We start from the raw sequence: 12,049 nt of genomic DNA, 5'->3' as shown, positions 1-12,049 counted from the left end.
GGATATTGGCAACATTAGTGACTAGAGGTATGGCTTTTGTTAAAAACTGAAATAAAAAGTTTAAATTAAATTTTCTCTAAAGAGATTTTTTTCAGATATAATTTACACTCTCTCAGGAACTATAATAGGTAACATCCCGAAATTTGCAGCACTTCTCAAAAATAGCTTTCTGAATAATCATGTACAGAAGTTTCTCTTTATCTTGTGCCTGAGAGTAGTCGTACGAGAAAAGCAAAGCAGTCTCGGTTAACCAAAAAGATGAAAAATTAATTTAAAATTGACTACGATCTTCAACAAAATCTGTTATACTTGTTTTACCAGTCTTATATAAGATGTAAGCTGTAAAGTTTCAGCTTTAATGCTTTATTATTTTACAAGGAACGATACATGAATTGAACACTGGTAATTAAAAATTCAAATCGTTATAAAATGGGTACCCATGAACTTTATCAAGCAAAAACTTTACTTCCTAAGGACCTCAAGTTTTAGTATTGTAGCTGCAGTGTCGTCAGAGATGCCGATGTTTAAATTTCAGTGCGCTTTATGACCTACGTCTGCCCACAGACGTGAAGGAGGTCGCAACGACACATATCAGGATCATGACGATTTAATCAAAAAGGAGAGCTTCTTCTCGACGCCACAAAAGCTAGACCTTGCTTAGCTAGAGTCAGGCGATTCGTAATATTGATGGAGCTTATCTCGTTCACATCTTGTGTATGAGATTTTTCTTGTACCGGGTATACTCCTGCCGCCTTACAAGATGACCTCTGATCTGTAGCCACGGAAATAAAAGACAGCCTCCAGTATCAGTCGCCACTGATAGGTTGTCCATGGAGCTACCGAAACCGTTCCCACTTGGATTACAAACTGCTCTAAACTCTAGCATCGCTTCTTGCGGCAGATGGCCCACCGCACCTGGACCCCATCATCAGCATCCGACATCGCGGTTCCTCTGGTGGGACAACACGGGCCTGGGACGGACGGACAGAGCATTTCCAGAGCGGCAGGCCGGGCACAAGAGACAAGTGCCCTGGCCACCGCCATCCCCGCGCAGAGCTTCCGAGTGAGCGTGGCTTCCACACTACGGGCGGTAACCTTCGTAGTAGATTTCGCTGGTATGGGCACAGGGGTGACGCAGCGAACTGCGGCAGCGTGATCCAGCCGCTGGGTTCATCAGATTCTTCGCCGGCTTTCTAAGCCACCAGCCGCCGCCGAATATACGGCGACGAGTTGTCTACGGAGAAATAAATGAAGTAGTATTTAATCCTGTTTTATTGGGTCAAGTGACGCCACAGAAGTTCCTCCGCCTTCATACTGGCAAAACAGTAAAGGTTTCTGTTCAGAGAGCGGACGACCTTTACAATTTACTGAACTCCGACGGCCATATTTTTGCCGGTTATTTGGCATTTATTCCGGATTATTTCACCTTGGGTGCCCTGCACTTCCTATTTATTTAATTAATTTGTGACTTATATTACAGTACTCCTGTCTTTCCATGAATATATTTGTTTTTGTGTTATCTATCAGCGAAACCGTTTCATCTGCTGCCCATTATTTCTTCGCAGCTACCTTCCTTGTACTTATTTCTCCCCAATTTCTATGATTGCTCGTTTCAGAGTGTCCATTCCTCTTCAGCTGAAATGCCAACTACGGTCTTCATTAGCGCAGTATCTACAGCTTCAGAGAAAATTATACGCATCTCATCGTTCCTCGGTACTCTATCATCCTTCTTCTTTCCATACTGACTGCATCTACATCTACATATATACTCGGCCAGCCACCAAGCTGTGTGTGGCGGAGGGCACAATTGGCACCAGTCATATTTCCCCTCCCTCTGTTCCACTCGAGGATCGCGCGAGGGAGAAACGATTGTCTGAACGCCTCAGTACGAGCTCTAATTTCCCTTATCTTTGAATGGTGATCATTGCGCGATTTGAAAATTCGTGGTAATAATATATGCTCTAAATCCTCGGCGAAGATCGCATTTCGGAATTTAGGAGGCAGCGCCTTTCGTTTAGCGCGTCGTCTATCTGCAAGTGTGTCCCACTTCAAACTTTCTATGAGATTTGTAACGCTCTCGCAATGGCTAAATCTACCAGTCACGAATCTTGCCGCTCTTCTTTGGACCCTCTCAAATTGCCTGCGACTATCAGAGAGTGCAAGGTGCTGTCACCTGCAAATTGTGGCTCAGATCAGCATTAACAACGCCTGTCGCTTGGTTTCTGAGACCGTACTAAGTTCATACAGGTGGTTGGCGAAGGTGGTGAAGCATGCTAGTCTTGTGCACGGAACGCAAATACAGCTGTCAACTTGCAGAGCTGATGATGTTCCTTTGGTTTGGAGCACTGTGGAGGCTCTCAGCCGTAGGCTTCGTCGACTCTGTGACGGTTTTGGCTGTAGATTTCTGGACCCGCGTTATTGGCTGGGGCGTTGTAGTACTCCCTCTGATAGGACAGGGGTGAACTGCAGAAAGGAAGCAGCTATTTGGGTAGCAGAATACTAGGAGTGCACACTGTTTTTTTATGCAGGTAGCGAAATTAGACAGCGTTCATAGAGGATACACTTCGAATATAAAAATTTTATTGATAAGTAGTTGAAGTACTTGTAACAATTTTCCCGAATTTACAGGAAACTTCTCGACTCATTCTCGGAACTGAGAGCTGGCTGAAACCCAAAGCAGGAAGCTCTGAGATATTTGGTGATTCTCAGAACGTATATCGAAAACACAAATTAGACTTCAGAGCACGGGGTGTGTTCAGTGCAGTCTCTACTGAGATCGAATTGAGTATATGAGAGTGAAGTTATCTGGACGTGTATAACAGGTCTAGGTGAAATCAATTTATTTATTGGATGTTTTTACCTCCTACCCGATTCCGCTGTGACGAAGTAAGTAACAGAACGTCTACGGTCAGTAGTGCGAAAATACCTAGATCACGCGATATTAGTTGGAGGTCACTTTCACCTACAGAATATAGACTGGAATGTCTAAGGGTTCATTGCAAGGGGTACAGACAGAATCTTAAGAAATACTATTAACGCGTTTTCCGGAAACTATCTGAGTAGCTGTTTCAGCAGATCACACGCATTGGAAATATTTTAGATCCCATAATCAAAAACAAGCTTGACCCTATCGACGGCCTCAGTACAGAGGCAGGGATTAGTGACCATCCTCTCATCATAGCGACTTTATTATTTGTTCATAAGTAAATCCAGAAGCATAGGAGAATATTTCTGCTAGAAAGAGCAGATAGACTGTTGTTAGCATGCCACTTAAACAATGAATGGACATCAATTAGTTCCATTAGAGGAATTGTGGGTAAAGTTTAAACGGTCTGTAAATCATACTCTGAAGAAGTGTGCCTCTAGTGAGTGGATAAAGAACGGAAAAGACCCACCGTGGTTTAACGACGAAAATCAACAAGTGCTGAAGAAACAAAAGCTGCTGTACTCTCGGTCCCAAAGAGAACGCCCAAATGACGACAGGCTAAAGTTACTAGAAATTCGCGTGTATGTAAAAAGATCAATGCGCGAAGCTTACAACTACCACCGTCATACGTTAGCAGAAGTTCTTGACGAGAATCAAAGAAAATTCTGGTCCTATGTAAAATCGCTAAGCGGATCTAAGGCTTCTGTCCACTCACTCGTTGACCAGTCTGGCGCGGCGAAGAAGGTAGAAAATGTAAGGGAGAAGTTTTAAATTTCGCATTTATGAAATATTTCATGCAGGAGAATAGTACACGCATGCCGTCTTTCGACCATCGCACACAGAGTGCGCATGTAATATCACATTACGTATGCTCCTGCACGCCACAGATGGAGCAGAGAGCGTAACTCGACATAGGTCGTCGTGTAGGTGCTGCCTTTGCGCATGCAACTTCGCACCTAATTTTTATGTGAAGGGAGCAACATGAATTAGCAAACTGCAGTGCAAAAAACTCACATGAAGATAGGTGAATGACTGTCAACCGAAATATCGTGCAGAAAGTCGACGTTATCCGACTGCAATCCCGAAACTTCGTGTATTAATTCTGACGTTACGTTTGACATTGGAAGCAAGACTAAAGAAAAATCAAGACAAATTGACAGAATTTGTCGACCTCGGAAAAGCGTTCGACAGTGTCAAATGGGAGAAAATGATAGAAATTTTGAGAAAAATAGTGGTAAGCAACAGGGAAAGACGATTAACATGCAATATGTACAAGGTCCTAGAAGGAGCGAGGAGGCTGGAAAACCAACAACGAAGTGCTCGGATTAAAAAAGGTGTAAGACGCAGATGTAGTATTTCGCCCCTACAATTCAATCTGTACATCTAAGAATCAGAGACGGAAATAAGAGGTTCAAGAGTCGAATTAAAATTGAAGATGAAGGTTTATCAAGATAAGATTCGCTGATGATAAGGGAAAATGAAGAAGAATTACAGGATCCCCTGAATGGAATAAAGAATCTAATGAGTACGGTTTACGGATTGAGAGTAAATCGGAGAAGAAAGTAATGAGAAGTAGCAGATAAGAGAACAGAGAGAAACTTAAAATTATGAATGGTGATCAGGAAGTAGATGAAGTTAAGAAGTTGTACTATTTACACAGCAAAATAACCTTTGGCGGACGGAGAAGGAAAACGTAAAAAGCAGACTAGCACTGGCGAAAAAAGCACTTCTAACGAAGGGAGCTTTACTAGTATTAAACATGAGCCTTAATTTGACGAAGAAGTTTCTGAGAATTTACGTTTCGAGCACAACATCGAATAGAAGCAAAAATGTAAATGTCGTGTGACTAGGGTCTCCCGTCGGGTAGACAGTTCGCCGGGTGCAAGTCTTTCGACTTGACGCCACTTCGGGGATTTGCGCGTCGATGGGGATGAAATGATGATGATTAGGACAACACAACACCCAGTCCCTGAGCGGAGAAAATCTCCGACCGAGCCGGTACCTTAGGATTGACATTCTGTCGCGCAGACCACATTTTTTTTTTTTTTTGTAGTCAAGTTTTGTTCTATATTGTTCGTTGAATTTGTTCGGGGCGGACGTCCGATGACACCTAAGTTCTTTGTTGGTCCATTCACTCAGTTTTTTGATACAGAGTGTAGCTATCCCTCTGACCGAACACGCTGAGCTACTGAGCTACCGTGCTGGCTATCACTCAACTACCGGGGGCGGACATCGTATGGTGTTAAAACATGGACTGACAAGTTCAGTAATGAGGAGATTCTACGGAGAATCGGCGAAGAAAGGAGTAAATGGAAGATACTCGAAAGAAGAAGGGATATACCAGTCAGAAGACCCATGATTTAACAAAAAAGTAAAACAATCTCTTCAGTATTGGCTCCTTTCATAGCCGGCATAAGAGTAAAAGAACGGACCCGCAAAATTACAGACCAATATCTTTAACGAAACTTCCTGGCAGATTAAAACTGTGTGCCCGACCGAGACTCGAACTCGGGACCTTTGCCTTTCGCGGGCAAATGCTCTACCAACTGAGCTACCGAAGCACGACTCACGCCCGCTACTCACAGCTTTACTTCTGCCAGTACCTCGTCTCCTACCTTCCAAACTTTACAGAAGCTCTCCTGCGAAACTTGCAAGTTTCGCAGGAGAGCTTCTGTAAAGTTTGGAAGGTAGGAGACGAGGTACTGGCAGAAGTAAAGCTGTGAGTACCGGGCGTGAGTCGTGCTTCGGTAGCTCAGTTGGTAGAGCATTTGCCCGCGAAAGGCAAAGGTCCCGAGTTCGAGTCTCGGTCGGGCACACAGTTTTAATCTGCCAGGAAGTTTCATATCAGCGCACACTCCGCTGCAGAGTGAAAATCTCATTCTGGCAATATCTTTAACATTTATCAGCTCTAGAATCCTTGAATATATTCTCTGTTCGAATATAATAAATTTCTTGGAACGGAAAAGCTTCTGTCCACAAATCAGCACGGTTTTGAAAAGCATCGCTCGTATGACACTCAGCTTTTCCTTTTCCCACATACGTATATGATGTTGTGGACTTAAGGAGCAGCAGTCTGCGGCTGTTTGTTACTGGTGCTCTGCTGTATGGGAAGTTGTCGTCGTTGAGTGAATGCAGAAGGATCCAAGATAGCTCAGACAATATATCTAGTTGGTGTGATTCATCGCAGCTAGCTACAAATGCAGAAAAATATAATGTAGATGAGTAGGAAAAAGAAACCCATAATGTTCTAATACAGATTTGACGATTAGGTGTCTAGGCGTAAAGCTGAAAAGCAATATGAAATGAAACGAGCGTGTACGGATTGTAGCACGAAAGGCGAATGGTCTACATTGTTAATGGGAGAATTTTAAAAAAGTGGGGTTAATCCGTGAAGGCGACGGCATATAGGACACTAGAGGAACCAGTTGTTGAATAATGTTCGACTGTTTGGTATCAGTGACAGGTAGGATTGAAGGAAGAAATCGAAGCAATTCAGCTGCGGGCTACAAGAGATGTTACTGTAGGTTCAAACAACACGAAAGTATTCTGCAGACGCTTCGGGAACTCAAATGGGAATCACGGGAGGAAGGCGACATTCTTTTCGAAGAGTACTATTGAGAAAATTTGGAGAACCAGCGTTTGAGACGGCTAAGGGCGATTCTTCTTCGTCAATGTACGTTTCGAGTAAGAATCATGAAGATAAGATCAGAGAGATCAATGACAGTACGGAGGCATATATACAGTTGCTCTGTTTGCTACTGGAAAAGAAAAGGAAATTACTAGTATTGGAACATGGTGCCCTCCGCCATACACCATACGGTGGCTTGCGGGGAAAGTATGCAGATGTAGAAGATTTAATCCGGATTGCATCTTCCCGTTTCGCTGGGCTGTTTCCAGGTATGCCTGCCCCTCTTTTGAATTTTGAATAGTGTATTCACAAACACTAACTGAGCCCAGAATGAGCAAAACTTGATCAGACTGTCTATTCTCTCATTCCTACAATAAAGCCGATATTCTCTAGCAACTCTTTCTGCTGTGCCTATCCTACTACTGATTTCCAGTTCCTCATGTTCATTAGATTATAGTCGCCCGTTAGATACTGAGTTACCTGTTCAATATCCTCATATAGTTTACAAACCTGTTCGTCTTCTACTTGCGACATCGATTTGTACACCTGTACTACAGTTATTGGCTTTGGTTTGCTGTCGATTTTGATAAAAACAATTCTATCACTAAACTGTTCAAAATAGCTCACTGTCGTACCCACCTTCCTATTCACAACAAATCGTACCACCGATTTAACATTTTCTGCTGCTGTCGTTATGAGTCCATATTCGTCTGATCAGATATCCCTATGTACCTTCCATTTCACTTCACCATTTCCACTATATTTCGACTGAGCCTTTGAATTTTTAGTTTGACAAATTGTGATTTTCCTTCCCTGTTCAAGCTTCTAACATACCACGCTCTGACTCATAGAATCTTACTCTTTGGCTGTAATCTCTGCGTCATGGTTACTTCCGCCTTGGCAGTCTCCTCTTGGAGATCCAAATGAGATACAAACGCGGTTAACGGAGAGATCAACATGACACATTTCCAGTTACGGGCCACGTGTCCTGTGTCCACACATTGTGTGTTCTAATGTAATTATTCCATTACGTTCCGCATCATTACTAGTTCTTCCGCCTATTAGGCGCGTTTTCCTACCCCAGGTGGAAGAGGGTGCCATAAAACTCTGTCCACTCCTCCGTCGTCTTTGACAAGATCGTTCGCAAGACGAGAGTAGACCACTAGTACTGATCAATTTTTATTGAGAATTTAAGCAGTGGTTTGTTTCGAAACCGTGGCGCAAGACGGTTTTAGAACTGCAGTTCCGATGCAGAATATTAGGAAAGCAGAATATGTATCATCTCTGAATCTTGTCTCCCGCTCGTCCTGTGGTACTAAATTAGTTTTCCGTGTTTTATACTTACAGTATTCGTTATGGCGTCAATTTATTTCTCTGCAGCGAAGTGTGCACTTTTATCATACTTCAAGGTAAATAAAAACTGAGTGTAAAAATCACGAATGAATGCAGAAATACCTACACAGGAAAAAAATTATATCATCTCTATGTATGTCAAATATCTGTTCTTCATTTTAATTTGGGCTGTAATTACGTTTTTCTTGAAATAGACGAAATTTTTGCCTCCAGGAGAATTAGATTTCTGAGATCTGGAAAGTAGAATGCTTCGCGCAGTGGAAGTGGCAACGCAGTGACAGCTGACAATTCCACTGCAGCCCTCGTTGGTGTGGTTTTCGCGTGAGCAGTCCAACCCGCCAGCTATCAACCAATTTACTCTGGACTGTAACCACACACTGAAACGTACATCGATTAAAACATTAACCTTACAGTGAATGTACAAGCTGTGCTGAAATTAAAATTTAATATGACTACACGGCTGCGAGGATTTTATGATTGTGTTAACAATACAAAGATATGAGATACGTTGTCTTTCGCTCACCAGCACTCCAGGATTGAATTGTCTTTGGTAATTTTTAAAAGATTGTACGGTTCTATGAATTTTATTTTATGGCTAAACTTGGAAAACAAAGCAGATTTGGTCCTTATTCCAATACCGCAGACTGATTCCTATTGCTATGTAGGGTTGCCATATCTAGCTGTGACATCGTCGGTACGCTCTGAGATAGGAGTGTAGAAGAGATGTAAAAAAATTATTTAATATAATTTTTTTTTTATTTAGAACACAATTATATGGAACTTTTGTGGCAACGTAGTTGGTACACCATATTTTGCGGAGGATTTCATTTTTAATAGCGACTCTTTTTTCCTTTTACGTATTTACAAAACTCCATGCCGGTCAGCTTGTAGTTAAACTTCCACTGTGAGATTGATCCCACAGTCCATGGCAGCAGCCTATTTCTTTCATCAGTCTACTACGCCGGCATTAATGTCTTTGTTTGCGGGAATAGAAAACAAATAGTCGCATAATTTTGGGAAACATTTGTCACCTGAGATCTTCCCATCATTTTTAATTAGATATCTAATAGTGTTTTCAGACGTCACCCGATCTGAGGTCTCAGATAGCATCATCCAGTCAATTACTTGATATTCATTAAAATAAATAACCCATTTCTGTAAGTATCAAATACTGTGGTGTAGAAAGCTATTATCTCTTCCTCAAATTTCGAAATAAAATAAATTATTTCTTGGTCTGCATGACAATAAAACTGGCGATAATAAGTTATTTTGTACCGGCGATACTATAGGGTCACAAACAAAACAAGTAGAAATATGCTCTTCAATTTCTTAATTTCTCTGTTTGTCTCTATAAGTGGTAGCGTGTGGACGAATGACGAGCTCCGCCGAGTTAATAGTGTAAAAAAATGTATACTCCAATTCTACATTTAAAAATGTTACAGAAAGTTATGGAGATAGCAAAGTTTTTTCGTAAATTCACGACGACCGTACCCATCTCTTCATCATTCCGCGACGCGCCGAGGATCCTGCATCAAGTGGATCGAAGCACACGAGAACAACTTGCGTAAGCAGAAGAGGGGCGATCCGGAACCAGTATTGTCACACCAAGCTCTATGCACAAAGGCGGTGACAAGAAAAGGAAGTACATAAATTTAAATTCTGAATGTATGTATTGAATACTGAGGGTCTGTTGATATTAATGCCAGTTGAAGTTCACTCATGATATGTGTACCTTCCAATTTTTTTCAATTATTCTTTTAAAATTTCTTTTTTAATTATTTAAGCAACAGTTATTAATCAGTCTTCATTACATATTACATTTTATTCTCCCCGCAACTATTCAATATGGTTCTATTGCACTTTCATGTTGTACACTTGTGCTTAGCCCAAGTCATTTAACAATAAACGTCAATTGTATACCATTAAAAGATTATTTTTAACACTCGTTTCTCCCACCCCCGTAACACGAAAACTATTGCTCACAGTAAATTTAATGTAGTTCTGTTTTGTACTCAAAAATATTTCCGCCTGGTGCCGTGGTTTTAGAAATATTCAAGGAAAACCTCAAAAACTAACCTTTACACGCTACGGCCCCCCCCCCCCCCCCCCACCATCACCGCCATCACGCTCACACCCCACCACACGGGATTTTTCGTATGTTTTCCGTCAGAGTTTACATGAATTTTTCCCTTCATTTTTGTTAGTTGATTGGATTAATCGCTAGCATTGTGAGTTTAGTAACGAGTTTCCAAGTTGCGTAGGACATAGTGTCGCAGGTTAATGACAATACTCAGTACTTCCATAAAATATAATTAAAACTTTAATGTAGGGCGGAATCAAACAATTGCTGTTCGTATTTTATTAGGGAGTCGCAGCGTTTAGTATATACTGTATTTCAATTTCGTTCATGGGAACCATTATTAATTTACAATTACTCATATACCATTAGGGAGCAGGGATTAGGTTCATTGTTAAGGAATACTGGTGTTGTATGTATTTTGGCTGTAGTTGCCCAGATATTTAGCTAATTACACTTTTGTTTATATATTTACAATTAAATATTCATTTATGTTTACATTGAATTTCCTATACATCTCAGTCTTCCTTAATCACGCCAAATAACTGATTGGTATAAACTTACTTATTCCCATATTGAGGATGCAAGTAAGAGGAAATCGTTTTCACTCTTTAGTTTTTCATGCTGTTTGGGCATGCCGTATTACTGTTGTATTATCAGCCTCTGTTAGCAAAAACCGTGCATTTTAACGTCCTAAAGAAAACCGTTCAGAAGTTATTACGATTTTATTTCATATAGTTCTATAATTGTTACCCTTTATATCTATATGAAAGATGGTGTGACGCCTTCGTTACGTGACTCTTTATTCTCAATTTGGGCCCTTCACAATATGTGGGTTCATTATGGGAAATAAATAACTCATACATGTAGAGATTAGCACTGAGCACAAATAACCAATTATATATGTGAATGCAGTTGGTGTGTGCATGAGCTGAGAATTTGGTCTTACAATGAGGCGTTGTAGGATAGTCCATGCTAAGAGATGACCACTGTGTCCCGTTGGTGCAGTGGTCACTGCATGCGCCGTAGTAAGTAGAAGACTGGGATTCGAATCCAAGTCTGCAAAAATTTTCAACTTCTCCCATTGATTTAAATCAATGCCCACCGACAGCTAACGGCATTAATTCCTTTGTGTCTTGGTTCGTATTCTGATATCAGTTGCTGGTGTCCACCTATGGAGTCGATTGCTGTGGTTCGTTGTCTTCACTTTTTGAAATCTGGAAATGAATGTCCGTCTATTGGAATCATCATGTGATGTGGATGTAATGTGATTGTGTATTTTTTGTTGTTCATGATAGTAGCTAAGCTACGGTTGTACTACAGTTGCACGAAGTATTTACTAAGAATGTCTTACGGAAACGGTTTCGAGGTCTCAGGCACAGCTTCAGGTGCAAAAAAAATTAGTACGAAGTGTACATGGCCAGCTTAAGTTAAAGGGCAGCACATTGCCGTACATGCATCATCGGAGAGAATATGGAAAAGTGACCACGCTAGACTCAAATTCCGAATTAGCTTACGTCAGTCATCCATATACTGCAAGCACTGGCGAGGGCCTGAGTGCAAGGCCAGCCGATGTCAAGTTTGCACAAAAAATGGTTCAAATGGCTGTGAGCACTATGCGACGTAACTTCTTAGGTCATCAGTCGCCTAGAACTTAGAACTAATTAAACCTAACTAACCTAAGGACATCACACACATCCATGCCCGAGGCAGGATTCGAACCTGCGACCGTAGCGGTCGCTCGGTTCCAGACTGTAGCGCCCAGAACCGCACGGCCACTCCGGCCGGCTCAAGTTTGCAAAGCACTGTCATTGATAGGCAGCACGAAAACTGACATAGCAGTTGCTTGCTGCGATCGTCTGTGTGTCCCCGTCTACCAGCGGAACTTCAAATCCTTTGACTTCCATTCTGTGCCGTAGCCGGCGCTCACAACATATGGTTAACAGAAGTCAGGTACTTTTTGGAAAGGGTTTTAGCGTGATCACTTTACCATACTCCTTATGATGAGCCACAATTTAATTTGTAGATGTATACTTTCCACTGATTCTAGCTTCACCTAAAGATA

The 12,049-nt window shown here is 41.6% G+C and overlaps 2 non-coding genes across 2 annotated transcripts; one reads left to right on the top strand and one right to left on the bottom strand.

The window, feature by feature from the left end:
• Window positions 1-5,413: 5,413 nt before the first annotated feature.
• On the bottom strand, window positions 5,414-5,488 carry Trnas-cga. The gene has a single exon. It is a non-coding gene; the product is annotated as a tRNA-Ser (tRNA).
• A 178-nt stretch (window positions 5,489-5,666) lies between these two features.
• Trnas-cga lies at window positions 5,667-5,741 on the top strand. The gene has a single exon. It is a non-coding gene; the product is annotated as a tRNA-Ser (tRNA).
• Window positions 5,742-12,049: the final 6,308 nt, after the last annotated feature.

This window comes from Schistocerca americana, chromosome 1 (genome assembly GCF_021461395.2).
Source record: "Schistocerca americana isolate TAMUIC-IGC-003095 chromosome 1, iqSchAmer2.1, whole genome shotgun sequence".
Taxonomy (NCBI): Eukaryota; Metazoa; Arthropoda; class Insecta; order Orthoptera; family Acrididae; genus Schistocerca; species Schistocerca americana.
Note: the sequence above shows the minus strand (reverse complement) of the source record. Positions and strands in the feature narration are given on the sequence as shown.